This window comes from Coptis chinensis, chromosome 5, assembly GCF_015680905.1.
Source record: "Coptis chinensis isolate HL-2020 chromosome 5, ASM1568090v1, whole genome shotgun sequence".
Taxonomy (NCBI): domain Eukaryota; kingdom Viridiplantae; phylum Streptophyta; class Magnoliopsida; order Ranunculales; family Ranunculaceae; genus Coptis; species Coptis chinensis.
This window is the reverse complement of record NC_141460.1, coordinates 58,890,711-58,904,910: the sequence shown is the minus strand read 5'-3', so window position 1 is coordinate 58,904,910 and position 14,200 is coordinate 58,890,711.

Genomic DNA, 14,200 nt, shown 5'->3' with positions numbered 1-14,200 from the left:
GAGTTAATACAAAAGTAATGCTTTTAGTATATAACCTTATCAGAGGGTACTTATGCCTCATACTATGGGCTCGTGCTAAACTAGACATTAATGTCTGGGGAATATCATAGAGCATACGTCCCCCAGCTAAAGCAAGGAAAATATCACAAGTTTCGTCATTCGCAGAAGAATAACGGCATTCCCTTATAATGTTTAGCATTATCCAAAACATAATAGTGCCCACGTTCATGGACAGGCTACCAAGGGCTACGTTATAGTCCCCTTGGTCCTCTATCCTAAAGATTCCTACCCCATAATCCTCATGCAAATCCTCATAGTAATAGAAGTACATATTACCTACCAAATAGGCCTATGAGTCTTGTATTTCAGCGGGCATAGCAAGTCCGAGAGCAAAGGCTAACAAGAACCTGGTAATTTCCATCATTTCATCCTCAATGGTGATGGAGAACATATCCGGTCTATCAAAGAACTTACAATTATCATAAAAATATGATGTAAGTGTAGGAGAATAAAGTTCATCAGGTCTTATCATTAGCGGTTCCTAGCCTACTTGTATGATTACCTCGCGAAAACACGCACCATAGGTGTCACTTTGGAACAAGTCTTCAAAAGACTATTCTGGTATGAATGCAGGAGAGTTCATTTCAATAAATGCACTCTAGAATTGCTGCAAACGATCCTGGAACAACCCACAAAAAATCGGAATTTTTCGTGCCTACGGATGTAAGAGTGCGGGGGTCGCTCAAACTATGCCTTGTATGGGCGCGGGTTGCGCTCTGGCTATGTTCGAGTTCCAGGCACTTAGGCACGGGTCGCGCTTGGATTTGGTCTTGTGAGGGTGCGGGGTGCGCTCAGGTCTAAATTGAAGAACAGGCGGTTCAAGCGCAGGTGCGCTCACTAAGGCGCAGGGCATGCTCCGTATAGCTGGAGTGCTGAAGTGAAGAATAAAAAGGGAAACTTGGGAGTGAAAGGTGAGAGATGAAAGTGAGATGTAGTGTGGGTTGTGAGTGTAGAATGAAGGAAGTTTATATAGGGTTTTATTTTCTAAAACGAATTAATAAGTTGCCAAAAAGCTTTAAGGCAATTGTCGGAAACAAAGTATTTCCAAAACCTAAAACGGAAACAACCCATATGCATTATTCCAAAACAAACCTAATATCTTTTAGATTGAATTTAGAATAACAACTTCCTAACTCTTTGAAATTTCATCCTACCACAATATCTAATCATAGCCATGCCAATATCGGCAACATTCCCAACAATCATCACAAAATTACTACTAAAATTGTGGATCATATAAAAACAATGCTAAAAGAAATAATACCACCCCCAAACAATTCGGGAAGGTGGGATTAACGCAAAAATCATCGCATGCTTAGACAAGAACAAAATTAAATTAAAATAGAAATTCAAATAATAATTAACTACCGGATTCAAATTTAACAACTTAACATCCAAACTACTAAAAACAATAAAAACGACATCAACACAACAAACAACAAGAAATCTAGCTACGAGATGAGGAAGGGATAAGAATAGGAATTTGAGTGATCAAGAATGGAAAAACCAAACACCCCATCCCCAAACAAATATTTGAAAATAGGTTTGAAAATTTGTTTTAAAACGTGGGTCTTTTAAAGTCAGATTCTCGTAGACTTAATGTGGGGTCATTTTACGTCAGATTCCCCTAGACGGTGCACACCCCCAAACAAACAAGAAACTGGGTTGGCACAGAATAGATGATGTGTGGTCAACTATAAACTAGTAGTCAAAAGAGTTTGGGATCTAGCCACAAAAACATGATACTAAATACACCCTCAAACAGAATGAAGTTGTATAATTGGAAGTAATCATGCAGAAGAATAAAAGAAAACTTATGCAACCCCTCAAAAAACATATGCAAACCATCATGTTGTAGCTGTGTTAAAAAGTTTGAATGACCCAAAAGATGACTTAGAAATACTTTAGGTGAGAAAGGAATGAAGTTTGGATCCTGATGTCTTTCATGAGGCTTAGATACGGAAAAATAAGACAAACTAGGTTTCTCACTACACTCGGTCAAAGCTTGGCTTTCAACTAAAGGAATGGTGTACTCATAGTGTGCTAGGCAAACACTCTTCACTGTGAGGGTTGAAAAAATCTCTGAGGCAATAGGCTTAAGTGCAAATTCGAGGTTCCTCTTAAATGGTGGGTGAATGGATGGCTTAGTTGTGGTAGATGGTTGGATTATAGGAGGTGGTAACTCAGGTGGTAGATGTTCAATTGGTGGTTCATCAGTTGGTGGATCCTCATACGCTCTTAAGAACTCTACATCTGGCTTGGCTGAATCCACAAGGTTGTGGTTCGTGGCTTTATCCTTAAGAAAGTCATCTATTCCTTCCATTGTTATTTCCTCAGCTGCCAAACTAAATTGAGATTCACATTGCTCTAAAGATATAATTTCCTCTTTTTCTTGCACATTAACTTGTTCATGCCTTAGATTATAATTGTTAATCTCTATTTTCTCACTCTCTTCCTCTAAAACAGTATAAGTATCCTTAATGGCATCATTCGAATGTGTCAAGGAATCATCCAGCTGAGTGCGGTTAGCAAACACAAAGTCCTGGACATGCTCAATAGGAGGGTCCATATTAAGAGAATGCCAATAGTTATCAAATTCTTCCTCTGTCACACACTTATAAATATCTTCTAATGTGTCATCATTATATTCATCTTCGGATGGATCAATGGGAGGTTCCTCGGTGGCATCTCTCAAATTGGAGTGGTCATCCAAAACATGTCCTAAAGAGTCGTCTTCAAGAATTTCCTCATTCAGGTGGGGTGTGGAGTCAACATAATGGTTAATGGGAGGGTCATAGGAAGGTTGTTCTAGTTGTGTGTCGATCTCTGGCAAGGTTGAAAGTTCTTTGTTAGGTGAGGAGATCATGGAAATCATCTGGGCTATGTTCTGAAGCATAGTTAGGTTCTGAAACATAGTTTGGGAAATTTGGTCTGGGAAGGGTGGCGAACTAGATGGGTTAGGTTGAGGTTGAATGGCTGGTTGATTGTTATTGGTGGAACTCCATGAATAGTTTGGATGACTAGAAAACTCTTGATTGTATGGGTTACTATAAAAATTTGAAAATTGAGGCTCATAATTATTATTATATCCTATAGTAGGCTCAAACTCTTGATATAATGGGCAATGAGAAGCCCAATGGTCAGGACTACCATAGCATGAACATGGTGAAGGGTTTTCATAATAATCACATGATTGCTCGTCTACATATTGATATGCCATAATTGTTGATATTCTAGGACAATTAATATACAAACGAAACTCTAATTATAAATTTCTAGATAGACGTGTGGTATACTAGATAGGCATGTGTGTTGACGTTGACGATTGATTACATTAGACGTTTTTCTTCGACCTGACCTTAATCTCATGCAAGGCTAAGACCAATCTTAACTAAACACTACAACACTCAAAACAATCCTGATATGTTAGTATAAACCTCTAACAGGAGATGCGAGGAGTGGAAGAAAGAAGTACTTGAATGCCTCCTTGCTTTGCTTATGAATATCATCTTGTATACGCGAGCTCATTGTGTGTAACAAGTTAGAAACATTGAATAACTTTAAGTAATGGAAGTTTATACTAAGCAATGAAAATTGGGCGGTTGTAAGAGGGAGCTGGGTACCGTTGGTTAAACTTTCGTTGCTTTTTACGAGGGCTGGTCACGCTTAGGTGAAACTCCAGCTCCAGGCACTTTAGCGCGGGGGGCGCTCGAACTTTGCTTGGTAGGGCGCAAGTCGCGCTCAGGTAAAATTCGAGTTCCAGGCGCTTTAGCGCGGGGGGCGCTCAAACTTTGCCTACCAAAGGTGCGGGGTGCGCTCCGTGTATTCCTATAAGGAAAAATTCAGTTCTGAAACAAACAACCACAGTTAGAATCAAACACGAGTGGGTGGGTTTAATGGGACTTTGGGAAGACTAACAATGCTAACGAACACAAATCTAAAGGGAACTAAAATGGCAGCGGCGCCATTTGATAACATGTAAAAACTCAACTAGATTACTCTAACTTTATTCTTACGGTATCAATTATTTATTTCCTACTCTCACATATATATTCATTCAATATATAGAGTACGGAATCGTTCCACTCTTAATCTATCTAGACTTAAACGAATTTAATTAATCAACATAAGGGAATAATGATGAGAGCAATATTTATAGATGTGAATTTATACTATGAAACTAATATATGAATTTAACTTATAATAATTTAACTAAGCAATTGAATGTGATTCGAATAAACTATAAAGAAGAATATATAGAGAAGAGATTAGGGGGATTTGATTTTACTTAAATAAATTTATAATATGCTAGTGTAGATTATTGCAATCATAACCAATTGAGATTAATTGTGATCCCTAATTATTCATGACAATCTCTGCCAACTAATAATTAGCATGTGAGGAAGTTCAACCCATTCTCATGGCGACTCAACTAACCTACTAGAGTGAACTCTTAAATACATAATTTTAACTAACACATCAAGTCTTCATTCAAGCTTCATCAAGCCTCTCTAATAGAGGTTTAGCTAGAATTCATTAGACTATCATTAAAATATGAATAATAAGAAAACATAATGAAGAACAATAACTTGACTTTTATTAATCTAATGAAGAATTATCAATGATTCAATAACTAAATTAAAAACAAGGTAATAAAACTAATTAATGGAGTCTAAGCTAATTTATTTTCTAATCTAGGTCTAGCTAATTAATCATATTCATTCTTGTTTTAACAACTAATAAAATTGACAACTAACTAGATTAATATATATAAACTAATTTAATGAATTAAAACTAATTCTATATTACAAAACTAAATTTTATGAACTAGAACTAGAACTAGGTTTAAATCTAGATAGCTTAAGACCTTAGCTTTTGTCTCTTGATATAGAAGAGCTAGATCCCCAAATTCGTGTATGGGTTGAGGAGCCATGTTTTGGGCCAAAATATCGAGCCCAAAACCCAATTTGTTGAATCCAAGACTTTCAATTCTGGTCATGTTACTGTAGCACAAGGTTTCACCAACTTATAACTACTCTGATCGAGTCAAGGTCTAGACCATTAGAAAGAGCTTTTTGAGCCGGTCATTTTGATATAAAATGGGCCCAAATCCGAGGTCTGGCCTTTTGAAGTTCTATTGACTTTTCTTGAGCTTTCTAATCCGATTTGACTTTTACTTAATAGCTTGACCTGGGCTTTTTAAGGGCTTTTTCTCCATGAAACTTGGGATTTCTTCATAGAACTTTCATAGCAATCACTTTAGCTCCTTTTAGCACCTAATTAGTAACAAATTTACATTTATTCAACTTCGAAGCCTGAAATACTCAAAATCATGTAATTAGTAATAAACCTATATTATTAATCACATAATTGGTCTAACAACTATATTGTTAAGGGGTTAAAACTATAGTTTTGGGCTCTTATCACTACTCTGCCCCAATGAAGCCCAACAAAATCTGACTAGAGCCAAAGATTCCAAAGGGACAAAACCAGTGCAGAACGGGACTACGTATAAAGAAGTAGCAAACTTCCGAAGCTCACATCTTTAAAACCTGGACTCCGATTTCGGCAAGTAAACTGCCAGAACGACCAGGGCAACAAGTTCTACGCAAAAACAAAAAGTTATAAAAATGCCAAAATCTGGGCCGCCACTAGACACAGCACGTGGACCCACTCTGCAGGCCCACAAGAAATGATGAGTCATCATGCATGGACAAGTGGCAAGTTATGGAAACTTTGGTGACACCTTGCAGGGAAAAGACAAGACAAAATAATAAATGCATGACTTGATTGTTGAAAAGAAAAAAAAAAGAGACAAACTTGTGAAAAAAAAAAGGTTTGAATTTTTGGAAACAAAAAGACAAACTTGTGAAAAAAGGTTTGGATTTTTTGGAAACAAAAAGACAAATGTGAAATAAATGTAGGAATGATTTACGTGAGAGAGGGGGTATATATATTTTGGGAGGTTGGAGAAAGGAGACATTCATTCTTGCATTTCATTTTGGTTTTTACATTTTCATGCTTAGTATTTCCTTTCTTTGAAGCTTATATTAGGTTGGTATAGGAAGTATTAACTTCTAATAAAATCTATTTCTTCAAGTTAGATTCCAGTTCTTCTTTTACTTCCTTTCACTTTTCAGTTCATACATACAATACATCAAATCAATCCTAGGACCATCTATTTCTTCATTAACCCTCCCAAGAGGAGGGTTAATGATGCTCATTGAGGATCATGCTGCAATTTAGTAGTCAAGAATCACTCCTTAGGAAATAGGTTTAGATTATACATCCGGTCCCAAAATGACTGAGTCTGACCAAGTTTGGAGTGCTGATTCTCTAGACTAGTCTCACGAGCGACCCAGTTAACACTAGGTCAAGTCTCGTGCGAGACCCTATGGTGGCAGTTGGCCCTCTGATTTGTCCAGCTGGTGTATAATCAAACCAGGAGCTGAAGTGATATTCCAGAGATGGAATGTTAAATCAACTCCTCATGCTAGTGAGATGAACTCAGAGATGAGTGCATCTTACTAGGGATCGATACTCGATGCCGTTTCGGGTTGTCTACGAACTCGAGACGGATTAGAGTTGTAGTGATAAGGTACTCTAAACTTTTGTAACTGACTTTGCATGATTATGATTAACCTTCTTCCTATATCTCTCTCTCTATTTAGTTTATTTAGAAAACAATTTTTGTAATTTTACGTTAACTTGCATTCCAAGTTTTAAATTGAGCAACATAAGAAATAAACTAAAATCCTACTCACTAATCCTTTAAAGCTGTAAATCCAGTTGTGAACCTTGCCTAGTCCTAAGGTTTGGACGATCCCTTACTCGGCCTATGCTACACGTGAGTAAGGTAACTTGACTAATCGGACATTTTACGGACTTTGGACTCAAAAGAACAAAACCCTAAATTACTGATTATCAATACTGCTTATATAAATATCTAATCTCATCATAGGTTGGTTTGGTCTAGAATTTGAAGTTAACTACAAGTAAAAGGATCTGTTTTGTTTGTTGAACGGGTAGTATATCTTACCCAATCTCCAATTGATATTGATAGGTGTTAATGGGAATGAGTTTTTTGGATATCAACTTCTGTACACTATGAAAGAAACATAGCTTTTCATCATATATTCACATGTTGTGAATTCTTCTTTTTATTGATTTTTAAAGTAGGGCTCAACTATTTTGTTAATGATTTTAGTGGTAACAAGCTATTGGCATATCTACACAATTTATATAGTTCACAATATCATGTAATGAATTGTATCAAACCTACCAGCAAAAGCTTATTAGGGAAAATGTATGTATTACATTGGCTTTTACATTGTGTAGATATGCCAACAACTTCAATTGATAAGCCTAAAACATAAAAATAACTTATGAAATGGAAACCGTTACTTTAGAAATTCTTTTTACTTATTGATTAGATAGATTGTTTTTGGTTTCAGATAACATCAAAATATCAACCCTTGCAATTCATTATTCCTGCTAAAGTCCTCTAATAAGCAAAGCCGCAAGGGTTATCTATTTGAGCTATTGATTCAAATTGATAAAGTCATGTGATTCTATCATATTTTTTGGTGAAAACTTAAGTAGGAAAATATCAAACTAGTAGAGAATTATAGTTAAGTGCATGCCTTCTTTAACTATTTGCAATCATATTTATTTTGTTTTTTGCTCATCAAGTTATTGCTTATCAATATTTTGTAGTTTGCCATGTTCTTATAAAATTTTTATTGTTTTCCATTTTCTTCTTGGCATGGATAAGACACAAACTACTTCTACTAATGATCGTGCTGCAATTGCTGAGGTATTTTTTCAAGGTTTTTTTTTCCCCTTTGGTTCCGTTTTATTCTTACATGAATTGTAAAACTCCACAATCTATACAATATTTATTTTCTACTTACGTTAATATTGTGAATTTGTGATGTATTTAACTTTTCACCGATTACAAAATAAAAGTTATGAACAAACAGTTACATGAAAGTGTAATTAGCTCATGAGGTTGTCGAGATACCTCCACGGTCAACTCTGCTTGGTGTTACTCCTTCTAAGCACAAGTTGGCTTAACGCACAAGAAGAGAGAGAGAGATCATAAGTGCTAATTCGTCAACCTTAGAAATACCTTCACATCAAGTCCAATCAGCTCATGAGTTTAAAGGACGATTTAGAAACAAAATCTGAACGACCAAAGATAAAAACAGCTGCCACGATGTATGACCAAGTGCAAAAAGTTGTTCTCTAGATCATTCATCTTCCTGGCTACGCAACCTAGCCAATTTGTTTGTGAGAACAATATCAAGTTGTGCAGCTCGATCAACACGATATCCTTTCAGATATAATTTTTTCGTGTCTAAGTACCCTTGGTTTAACTTTAATTTGATTATTCATGTCACACCCCGAATTTCGATAAATCAGATAATATAAATGATATCCGACTCCTCGATATCCGAGATGTGACAACAACCTCAAAACCCAAACTATATCATAACCCTTAATGAATAATAACACATGCGGAAAACAAATATAATAAAATACTCAAAACAATCCACTTATCATTATGAATACTTGTGATCAGAATTAAGTTACAACTTCTTCACTTAATAATAATACGGAAAAATAAATTAAACATATGTCCCCAACAAATTTCCACTACATCTCTCGAGGAAAAATGAAACAACATCTTATTGAAAATAAATGCTAACATCAATCCCGAAAGCAGCCCGCCACCATTAACATCAGCCTAACCCCTGTCGGCCGATCGACTATGTTCATATAAGAACACACCCGATTAGCAAACATGCAATCGGGTCAACATTATAAATAATGTTGGTATTAGCCTTAGAAAACCATATAGATATACATAAAATTTCATTCTTTACATGGCAGGTAGTTCCTCCATCGGTTACTTTAGCTTAAGGTAGTTAGTTCCTTCATAAAGGCACCTTAGCTTCTAACTATGAGTAAATAACTTATGACATCCTAATACTTACCGTAATGCATGCTCTATCGCAGAGTGGGTCCTCTCTGCAAGAATAATTAGTTTTTTTTTGATAATCATAGCATAAATTGGTTTATCCACGAAGGAAAAAAAAATAACATTCGGTAACATTTATCAAGTGTCCCTAGTTCGTCTCTATGTTTTACCTAGTTTTCTGGCTACCACAATACCCAACGCCGAACATGTACATCCACATGCCTCCCCTTACATAATGAACCACTCGTGCGTAAACTACCGGGATGATGCCTGACAAGTGAATCCTCACACGGAAGCAATTATGTAAGTAATGCCACTATTCGGCATAAAATTGCGATTTTTTTTTTTGATTAATCAAACGCCGAAGGGTCGCCGAAGGCCATTGGATTAATCAAACGCCCGGAAAGGGCCAAATCACATGAGTTGTGGTAGCTAGGTTATTACGAAGTTTATTCAAGGGTATATATATTCACCGTAAAATCTCTCTATCTTCACGTGCAATATTTACACAAGATCAATGTCAAATCTATATTAGATTCGACAAACAAGTTTATACAAGAGTCACCCACATCCTATCATCGGATGGGTCCATAAATTCCATCTATAACATTTTTTTAAACAAATCAACCCAGCGGTCCAACGGTCCTAACCGGTGGTCCTTCCACCGGTCCTCACCCAAACCCATATTTAAAAAGAGTTGAACCCGGTCCTAAGCGACTAGCTAAATGTTTAACCCGCCCATAACCGATCCGGCCCAACTAGAAATTTAACTAGATCCCATGCAACCTAATTCAAATTTTAGGACCAGCCCACCTAAATCTTGTAAACCGCCCAACCAAAAAATGGTCCGCCCACCACTAATTAGTCCTAAGTCCCAACAACTTTTGATCGCTTCGGTCATCCCTTCCGCAGAAGCAACAGCCGCTCCTTCCAGCCCACCCCCAAAAGCCTTCACACACCACCCATTAATTAAAATTATGTGGGTGAAAAACCCTAACGACTTTATTTCCCCACTCAACCACCGATTTTCAGTTTTAAAACACTTCAAATTCTTAGATCCGACCGCCCTTAGTGTTCTTGGAGCTTTTCCAACCCCCCACAAACTCTCTACTACCACCATACCTCAACCCAACAACCCACCATACCACAAAACAGTTCAAACACGTAAAATAAAACTTAAATGGCCTAAATGCTTTTTTTTGAGGAGGAGGGTTAGGGGGGGCTCCCTTCCCCACCACCTAATGGTGTTGACAGTAATACCAATCTACTAAGGTTTTAAACATTCATATAAAGGATACTCTTTTTGAGAGAAAAAAGCGTAAAACCAAATATGAAAACGAAATATGAAGCGTAATCAGCTTTTTTTTATATTGACGCATTCCATCGTGGTCCATAAACGGAAAAACCAAAAATAAACTACTCACCTCGTGTTATCGGCAACAGAAAAATATCGAAGAAAGAAAGAGAACCAATCCCAGCTTCGCCAAAAATCCGCGTTCTTCTCCGTTTTAAGTTTGTGTGTGTTGTCTGTGGTTTTTCCAGAAAAACAAGTTTCTCCGGAGACACCCTATATTCTCCTTAACTTCCAAATTACTAAGTATTCTTATATCCTAACTATGGAAACATTATTTCTATTAACAAATCATCATATATTATGTTCCTTAAGTTAATAACTTGTTTCCTTTTTATTTAAAGCTTACCAAAAATTAAAGATAAATTACCCCCATTCAAAATTCAAAATGCTAGTTTCCTATCTTATCATTATTCGAAATTTCTATTTAGTATTCCCTCCTTAACTATTTGGTATTCCACATGCTAGCACGTTGACCAGAAAATACAGTCAAATACAGAAAATATTAAATATTGGTACGCAGATAATGTAAATATAAAATAGGGGTCTTACAATTCACTTGAATCACATGCTCTGTTCTTGGCTAAGCAATTTTTTTTTTTATCTTTTGGTTTTGTTCTTCATTTCTAATTTGTTGTTTTCTTTACTAAATATATGGGATTAGAATTAAACTTCCCAGACTGTTTGTTGAAGTGCCTAATAGAAGTATTTATATTCTAATCTTTAATATTGTTTTTTAAAATGCCTCAATGAAGTAACTTTTTTGTTATTAACACAGGTCCAATGACGAACTTGCAGCTGATCAAGTCCAGTAATCAAAACTCGACTTTGACCATTAATTGGAAAGGTTGCTTATGGTAAAATGTGCTTTAACCAGTAAAGTTAAATTGGGCTTCACTTTTCTGTCTTAACCAGTAAAGTCTCAGGTAAGTTTTACATTACAGATTACATTACGCGTCCTTAGTCGACCATGCTTGACGAAATGAAGTTTTGCTTCGTTTCTTACTGTTTTTTTTTAATGTTATTAGTCCATTTTTTTGCATGTTTAGTAATGGTCGTCGTCATGAAACTGTTGAAAAAGTTTGGTGATCAATGTAGGGTGGATTTTGTGTGTCTGGGTGTTTAGGCAATGAAGTTTTTTAAATAGAGAAGAGTATCGAATGATTTTCGATTTGGGAGGGTGTAAAAGATGGGGGTGGGTCGGCGAGGCTACTCAGAATTTGATGGAGGAGTATGAGGAGGTAGCACAAGGAGGAGGAATACAGAGTTTGGCATGAGCTACTTTGAAGAATTGTTTTTTGTTTGGTGGTTCTAGTGTTAAGGTTGTTAAGAATTTTAGTAATGGGATTAATGGAAGGGTGTTTATGTGAAGTTTGATAATGGGATTTCTAGATTTGGTTCACATTTTGGCCATTTAGTTTCGACACCGAAAAAAGCTCTTCTAATTATGAGGTTAGTTCTCATTTGACTGGGCTTTATCAGCTTGATATTGAAATGGGGAGGATGGTTTCATAATGGAATTTTGAGAAAAAGTGGAATGATATTAACAATAGTAAGGGGTCTCAGTTGGACTTTTCAGCATCGACATTCTTGGGTTTGGATGATAATAGGCTTTGTAGGTGTGATAACAATAGTAAGCGGTCTTGAATTGGACTCAAGGACATCAGTTTTCTAGAGGGATAAACTTTCATAAGCAATTTGTTACTTTATATCCCTAAAGTTTGCTTCATTTCTTTGAAGATTCTATGCTATTACTCTTGCCAAATGATTTGCAGGTTGAATAAAGCTTGGATGATGTTTAGTATATGGAAAGGTAATAATCATCTAAGTAATTTCCCCCTTAAAGTAGTACAATTTGAATTTATTTCTTTTAAGCGAGCGATTCTAAGTTACTCGATTTAACTGCAAAAATCAATGTTCTTCATGTTGATTATGTTCTTAAATTTGGGTTTCTATTCTTTAAATTTTATAGTCATTATGGAACAACAAATAGTAGTTGAAATTCATTAGGAGTGGGTATGATATCAATTTCGCAATTGAATTGCGGAAAATGCTCAGGTATGTATACTATTCGTGCTATAGTAACATGTTAATTATTTCTTCAATTGAGATTACATTATGATACGTGAATTAAGAAAACTTTTTGAGTTGATTTAGGACTGACTACACAAGAGCATCTATAGAGATGCGTAGAGATTTATTCAAATTTTGCTACCCATATGAAGGATTTCTAACCCTAAAAAAATGCATCTCTAGAGGAAACACAACCTGGTTGCAAAGGGTATCAATAGGTGCACACCTACGTGACAATTGATTTGTGATTCATGTGCACGTTTATTTGTATTTCCGTTATTGCATACCTTTTTTTTTTCATTCGTGGGAGTTGTGCTGCCACAGTGAACACAACCACTAATGAATACTAACTTGGTTGGATAAATAGTATTAATTACCCACACGAGGTTGTACGTGACTACATGAGATTGTAATTAGCGACTAAGGTTTAATTTCTATTATTTGTATGTGGCTTCCTTTGAACTTCATTTGCTTCTTCATCCATCTAGGTTATATACCCACATCAACCATTTTGAATTTTTGTGTCATGCGGCCCGTAATTTGAGAACACATCCACATATTTCATTTCATAGTTTGAAAGACATGCATGGCAATGTGTTTGCACTTTGCTTAACAGTTGTTAGAAAAAATTAGGATAAAGGACAAGCTCAATATTTAGAGGTTAAAAGCGCCCCTTGGGTTTGCTCTTTAGAGCATCTTTTTTTATCTTATTTTTTGTTAGTTGTTATGTTCCTTTTTTGTCTCTTCAATTTTTTTTTCTGCTTAGTTTCGGCTCAACAATTTGTGAGTTTGTTTCATACCCTATTTTAATTGTTACTATGTATTCGAAATATGTGACTCATAAAATTGTTACTGCGTTTAGGTTAGTGGGGTACCGTGTGCATGCTTATGGACTGAGTATTTTTTTTATTGCATATGTCTTACCTATTTTAATGGCTACCAAAAAACATATGGTATAAAGTATGGTAGGAATTCATTCACTGACTATAATGCTTGCTTTCTGAGAGAAATATTGCATAGAGATTACAACGGATGTGGAAGGTAGCTAGAAAAACTTTGAAGGAATGGAGGATTATGCTTATAAGTTGTAGGCATATTTTGTTTCATGCTTTTTTCAAGGAAGGCAGAGATGTTTTGTCAAATGTTGAACTATTATTAAAACTCTGTACTAACTGGATGGTGATAAATAAGATGAATATGTAGTGCCCCAATAGTGTTTGGTAGATACATTGTGTGTATGGTATACTATTTTCATTGGAAGATTTAATTTAAAATTCAGTTTGATTGCATAACTTGAAGACTTGGCAAGGAGATTTTCTAGAGAACATGTATTCAATATTTATTTAAGACTGCATGCAGGCCTCATAGCAAGCCCTGAAACATGCATCATTTATGTGGTCTTTCTTTTCTTTGCTTTTCCGACATTTTTTTGGTTGTTTGTTGTCGGCCACACTTTACGACTTGGGATCTCAGCAAGAAATGCAAAAAGGTTGCTTAAATCTAATGAGGCAGGGCTTTTAACACCTCAGATTTGGAATGTTTTAAAATCACCCCACTTCTCGTGGAATTTGTGGTGTTTCTCTTCTGACCCCATTAGTTCCTTGCTTCTTTAGGCTACCATGCCTACTCTCAACTGATTTCTTCCCTAATTGAAGGCCCCTTTCAGTTTCATATCAACTTGCCTACATTAACACCAACTTTGAAAATGAGATATGCATTGTGAATTAATCAAT